We start from the raw sequence: 7500 nt of genomic DNA, 5'->3' as shown, positions 1-7500 counted from the left end.
TTTCCGGGAGTTCCCCTTAACTTAGAGAGAGAGAGAGAGAGAGAGAGAGAGAGAGAGAGAGAGAGAGAGAGAGAGAGAGAGAGAGAGAGAGAGAGAGAGAGAGAGAGAGAGAGAGAGAGAGAGAGAGAGAGAGAGAGAGTCGAACAAGGAGAAATTCAAACTAAAACAGATTATAAGAATATACAAGAAGTAAGATGGTAAGAATGAAAGGCAAAATAAAAAAAAGGAAGAAAGATGGTAAGAATGAAACAGAGTAACACGAAGGCATGAAAAGAAAAGCAGCAGTGGGAATGCTAAACGTAGAAGAAAGAGCAAAAGAAAGAGAAAGATTGGGACACGTCCTGGCGGAACACGGAAGCGCCATGAATTGGGATGAGGAACACTGAACCCATTACTGATCGTCGGCGGGGACACGTTCCTGCCCCGAGGCTGACACGCTGCCCTGGGGAGCCGAGCATTGCCAGCCAGGAGGGGAGGAAGGGAAGGTCTCCAGCGCGTACTTGTTTCGTATTTATCCATATCCTTTTTTTCTCTTTTCTAAGTTTGTTCAAAGTCGATTCAGTTTATTTATTCGGGTCAAAGGAATATAAAGCACCGGAGTTATTCTTCAGGATGGATAGGTTTGGTTGGCTTTATTGTTAGAAGAGAGATGCCTGGTATTTTGGGGGATGTGGGACTGTTGTTGGTCTACATTAAGTGAGATGAAGTAAAGCAGGTATGTTTAAGATGGATACCATTTTGTTTCGTAAAGTGAAATAAAACACATTCGATTTTTTTTTTTTTTCGATGGGAACCTGTTAGTAAGATCAAGTTACATGAAGGAAAGCAGTTATTTTTCTGGTGTGTGCAGTTTGGCTTTCCATTTCTTCCTTCCTTTAGTCATGTAGAATCCTCTTCAATCCATTCCTTTGTGTATCAGCCAGTCAGTCTGTCCGGAACCACAAAGCTTTTCAAGTGTTTTATCTTCTACTACAAAAACTTTGGCGTACTCATACCTGTGACGGCCTCTTTTCTCTCAAGTGACATAAATAATTTCAAAACCCATTTTTAAGCCTTTATATGTTTGAACTCAAATTACTAATTGTTAAAACTCAACCAGAGGATTTTAATTAATGATTTTTTCCCTTGTATTTCGACTGACACGAGTTATGATCACAGGTACGTACGCTACGAAACATTTTCAGTTTTCATTGACTCTTTTATTGTATTTTTCAACCATATGTTTTCTACTTAATATTGTGTAACTTTCATTCTTTTTACCTCATACTTCCTCTTTGAGAGTACATGTGACGTCTGAATTATTTCGATTTTTTTTTTTATCGAAGAGGGAAAGCTGGCCAAGGATAACAAAAAAAAAATAAGAAGAAAAGGCCCACTTGATTGCCAGTTCCCTTAAAAATTAAGGGAGTTAGCCAAAAATCTGAGACAAATGCCTTGAAACCTCCCTCTTAAAAGAAATCAAGTTTCAGGAATATGGAAATACAGAAGCAGACAGGGAGTTCCAGAGTTTACCAGAGAAAAAAAAATGAATGACTGAGAGTACTGGTTAACTCTTGCATTAGAGAGTTAGACAGAATAAGGGTGACAGGAAGAGCAAAACATTTTGCACCAAGGTTACAAGAAGAGGGAAGGCATGCAGTTAGCAAGATAAGTATAGCAGTTAGCATGAAAATAGCGATAAAAGTTAGAAAGATATGCAACATTCCGACAATGAGAAAGAGGCTGAAGACAGTCAGTCAGAGGAAGGGAGTTGATGAGACGAAAAGCTTTCTATTCCAAGAGATGAGATGTAAGGTTTCCAGTTTAGTGAAGGACCGGCAGAGGATATTCAGTGTAGAAGATGGGGACAGCTGAGTGTCCCTGAAGAAGAGGCATAGTTGTCTGGAAGGTTGTGTCGGGTTGATAGATGGAAGAATTGCGTTTTAGAGGCATTGAACACTACTAATTTTTCTTTGTCCCAGTTAGAAATCTTAGAAAGATCAGAAATCAGGCGTTCTTTGGCGTTCCCGCGTGATCTGTTGACTTCCTGAAGGATTGGTCGTCTCTGAAAAGACGTGGGAAGATATCGTGGGCGGTATCATCAGCGTAGGAGTGGACAGGACAAGAAGTTTGGTTAAGATCATTAATGAAGAATAGAAAGAAAGACAGGAAAGAACCCTGAGGAACACCATTATTAATAGAATTATGATAACAGTGGCCGTCTACCACAGCAGCAATAGAACGGTCGGAAAGGAAACTTGAGATAAAGTTGCACAGAGAAGGATAGAAACCGTAGGAGGGCAGTTTTAAAATCAATGCTTTGTGCCAGACTCTATCAAAAGCTTTTGATATAAGTAACGCGACAGCAAAACGTTTCACCGAAATCTCTAAGAGGATGACCAAGACTCAGTAAGGAAGCCAGAAGATCACCAGTAGAGCGGCCTTGACGGAGGCCATACTGGCGAACAGATAGAAGATTGTGAAGTGACAGATATTTAAGAGTCTTCCTATTGAAGATTGATTCAAAAGCTTTAGACAAGCAAGATATTAAAGCTATAGGGTGGTAGTTTTAGGGATTAAATTGGTCACCCTCTTTAGGAACAGGCTGAATGTTGGCAAACTTACAGCAGGAAGGAAAGGTAGAAGTCGAAAGGCAGAGATGAAATAGTTCGGCCAGGCAAGGTGGAAGCAGGGAAGCACAGCTTTTTAGAACGATAGGAGGAACCCATCAGGTCCATAAGCTTTTCAAGGGTTTAAGCCAGCGAGGGCATGGAAAACATTCATTACGAAGAACTTTGATTGAAGGCATGAAATAGTAAGAGAGAGGAGGAGAGGGAGGGACAAGACCAGAATCTTCCAAGGTGGAGTTGTTAACAAAGTTTTGAGAGAAGAGTTCAGCTTTATTTCATCAGGATGAAATAAAGGAGGGAAAGATGAAGAAGTAAAGTTATTGGAGATGTTTTTGGCCAGATGTTTGAATTACTAGTAAAACATTTTCTTTTCCACACACACACACACACACACACACACACACACACACACACACACACACACACACACACACACACACACACACACACACACACACACACACACACACACACACAGAAAGAAAAATTATATAATGTACAACACTCAAATTACCTTCAGTGTATGCACGCACTACATTCATGATAGTAAACACAGGTGTGGTACATACGGACAGGGCTGGAAGGAAATGAGGCATGAAGGAAAGAAGAGGGAGGATAAAAATGCGTAAAGAAAATGGGAGGAAAGTGAAGCAGTGCAGCGAGTGATTAAGTAAAGGGAGTGCGAGTCAAGAAAAATTATAGGGCACTGCCTACCTCGAGAACACTGCAAGAAGGAGAAGAAGAGGGAGCAGAAAATACAGGGGAAAAAGGGAATTGTGAGAATGAGCTTGTAAGGAAAGAATGGTGGATGGAAATACTTCGATGCGAGAGGAAATGAGAAAAGATTACATTGCCTACCTCGAACACATAGTATGTGGGAGTAGAAGAGAGGTCAGGAAATACCAAGGGAGAAAGGGAGCTGTGGGGAGAAGAAGCCTATAGGGAAAGCACGTTGGGTGGAAACACTTAGATGAGGGAGGAAGGGCCGGGGTAGAAAACAATGAGGGAGAGGCAGCGGGAGCCACGACAGCGGGGACGTCCATTAGCAGTGCTCAAAAGACGCCTTTCAACTGAAGCCCGAGTGTGGCGGGGCGGGTGACGATGCTGTGTGTGTGTGTGTGTGTGTGTGTGTGTGTGTGTGTGTGTGTATGTGTATCCTGCATTCATAGATGTTACCATGATTTCTTATATTTGAGAAATGAGAACATAACCCTTCCTTACGCAACACTACTATTTCCCTGCAAGGTTTAAGCAACACACTGGTCCGCCACGCCAGAGATGCTACGAGTCTCCTCACAAGATTGAGAAGAGCCACACATACAGTGGCGAAGCGCAGAAAGGAAATCACCTAACAGTCATCATACAGAAAACAACAAAATATATATGAATTAAATAAGAGGCACACCAGTAATAGGTACGTGTTCTATTACCAAATTATCACTACTTTTCAAAATCTATTCTAAAATTTCACACATAACGATTACTGGGATGTCTCAAATTTCTCTCATTTCAAACAAGATCTATTCTAAACATTTTAACTTCTTTAGTACTGACACGCATTTTTATCATGATTTTTGGGTATGATTAGACGATCTTATTTGCATTAGGAAGGGTCTATGGAGATCAAAAGATTAATGGCTAGTCTTTACTATTTTAATCCCCACATAAGTTTCTCAAGCTGTATAAAATCTCTAAATAGTAACCAGAATGAATATAAAAACGCGGCATGGTGCTGAAGGGGTTAAGAACATCGTATAACAAAAACTAAAAAAAAAAAACACTTCTCCCATAACTATGATTATAATGTCTGGTCAGCCTTTCCATAATAATCCACCTTGCCCTCAACCCTGCCAGTTTTAGCCCCAATAATCTCTCATTCCATGATATTCCTTCGCTCTTAGTGTTCTATTTCTCTCTCCCACAGACCACCTACGTTCACTTACAGATCTATCCTCCTCCCTCCTTCCCTCATCATCCCTCCTCAGCCAACCTCTCCTCCACTATGCATCCCACCATCCTGAAATTAGGCCGGAAGCTTCGTTACGCAACGCTGCTCAAACACAATAATTCAGGTAACCTTTAACAGTGCCTTCACAACACCACACGCCTACCTAGTACCTACTCTCTCTCTCTCTCTCTCTCTCTCTCTCTCTCTCTCTCTCTCTCTCTCTCTCTCTCTCTCTCTCTCTCTTTCTGAAAACTTTCTATCCCTTGCTCTTTCAGCAATTCACTCAACACAAGATGGCGAGACTGGTCTCTCCAACTGTCAAGATTTCTAACTTCCACCCTGTCGTCAATGGTCTACACCTGCGTCCATTACAGCCACACCTCGCCCACCTGGAAGCTTTGTGTCTTAGACTATTCAGGAAGTGCAGCTTTCATGGTCTTGCGAGGCGGGAGGAGCAGCGCAGCCTGCCACCTCGCGCGCTGGCGCCGAGCCGTCGTATAAAAGTGTAGGGAAAGTGAAATTTTTCCTCGTCCTCTCTATCGTAGACTTGGGAAGAATGAAAAACCTAATGGACCACCTCATCTTCTTCAAGAAAACTGCAAACTTGAGGGAACAACAAAAACTCGTGCCATTGACAGTACTCCTGACACTGCCGCACTGTTTTATGGTCTGTCACCAAAAGTCTAACGTGGTATAAAAAAAAGAATAAAAATAATAAGAGAAGGTACACTTATTAATTAATCCTTATGAGTGTCATGATTATTCTCACACAAACCATCATTAAGTTTTTGTATGGTGATAAGGTTTACGAAGCAAACCTCGTTGGCAGGGTTCAGGCGAGATGAGGCTCAGAAGGCATGGCTGGGTGTCAGTGTCAGAGTGTAAGTTACCGCTTGTTTTCAGCCTCCTCCACAACTCTTACCGCACAAACGTTAGTCAACATAAACATTACGAGTAACTAAAAAAAAGGTGTTGTATAATTCATCAAATATCTAACCAACAAAAGACGCTCTTACTCTTACATGGAACATCCTGCTGCAACGTGTCCTCTGCTGAAATATAGGAATAACCGAGACTATCCACGACGCTGTTTATCTGCCAATACTTGAAGATCGAAATGTCATCTGCACGATAAGAGGCATCCTTAATCACCACACACACACACACACACACACACACACACACACACACACACACACACACCGCGTAGTGTAGTGGTTAGCACGCTCGACTCACAATCGAGAGTGCCGGGTTCAAGTCTCAGGGCGGCGAGGCAAATGGGCAAGCCTCTTAATGTGCAGCCCCTGTTCACCTAGCAGTAAATAGGTACGGAATGTAACTCGAGTGGTTGTGGCCTCGCTTTCCCGGTGTGTGGAGTGTGTTGTGGTCTCAGTTCTACCAGAAGATCGGTCTATGAGCTCTGAGTTCGCTCCGTAATGGGGAAGACTGGCTGGGTGACCAGCAGGCGATCGAGGTGAATTACACACACACACACACACACACACACACACACACACACACACACACAGCTGTACTCTAGTGATACGAACCGTACCAACGCAAGTGTTTTCATTGCATGAAAATCATCCATGTTTTCCGCGTAGTGTAATGGTTAGCACGCTCGACTCATAATCGAGAGGCCCGGGTTCGAGTCCCGGCGCGGCGAGGCAAATGGGCAAGCTTCTTAATGTGTAGCCCCTGTTCACCTAGCAGTAAATAGGTAAGGGATGTAACTCGAGGGGTTGTGGCCTCGCTTTCCCGGTGTGTGGAGTGTGTTGCGGTCTCAGTCCTACCCGAAGATCGGTCTATGAGCTCTGAGCTCGCTCCGTAATGGGGAAGACTGGCTGGGTGACCAGCAGGCGACCGAGATGAATTACACACACACATTCACATCATGCCACCACCCTCTCTCTCTCTCTCTCTCTCTCTCTCTCTCTCTCTCTCTCTCTCTCTCTCTCTCTCGTTTCTATTTTCTTTCGTGAGTTTTAAACAAAATATAAAAAAAAACAAGGAAAAAAATTCCCATTAATTCAACACAAGGTCCCATTTTCAGTATTATTTTTAAGGCTACACACATGAGAGTCTGCCGCCGTGGAGGTCTGCCTGGCGTCGCACCCACAGCCAGCCAGCCGGCCCAGACCACCGCGCTGCCTTCATGACTGTCCTCCATTTCACAGTAAATTTCATCGCGTGCTCTGAAGCTTACTTTTCTGGAAAATTTTCAGACTACGAACCTTTAATATAGCCATATGCTGATTGGATTGGATTTTAACTTTTTAAACCTGCAAATGGCGGGCAGGAATTGTGCGTCGCTGTTCTCGGTAGCAGCACACTGCCCCTCCACCTGCTGGCTGCAGGGGGAGGGTGCAGAAGGGGAGGGAAACTTTTACGTTGGTGCTCTCCCAACAAAGATGTTTTCAGTTGCTCTCACTGGTTAAACACACTTGAAAGGGAATGAAAAAACATATTTAATGCATGCCTGATATGGTGCTAAATTACAATGCTTCCTTCGATACGAATATCCGTCTGATTGCAAGGCGTGTTTGAAGCGTGTGTGTGTTCCTTTTGATTAAAACAACCGGAAAACATGGATGATTTTCATGCAATGAAAACACTTGCGTTGGTACGGTTCGTATCACTAGAGTACAGCTGTGTGTGTGTGTGTGTGTGTGTGTGTGTGTGTGTGTGTGTGTGTCCATTCCATCCCCTACAGTGACAGCCCAGTGCTCAAAACTGCCATCACAGCCCCCAACACTACCAATTCATACCATCATAGTTAACAACGCCCTCATCCAGTCCTAACACTGCCATTCCACTCCAAACATAATCATATAAGACTACACTGTTTCCATCCCAAACCACATCACCACCATCCCATCCCCTATACCGCTACCCCGCAGCAAATCGCCACCACCGTATATATAAGTGATGATTAATATCCTC

This window comes from Portunus trituberculatus, chromosome 16 (assembly GCF_017591435.1).
Source record: "Portunus trituberculatus isolate SZX2019 chromosome 16, ASM1759143v1, whole genome shotgun sequence".
NCBI classification, from domain to species: Eukaryota; Metazoa; Arthropoda; class Malacostraca; order Decapoda; family Portunidae; genus Portunus; species Portunus trituberculatus.
This window is presented reverse-complemented; position numbering follows the sequence as displayed.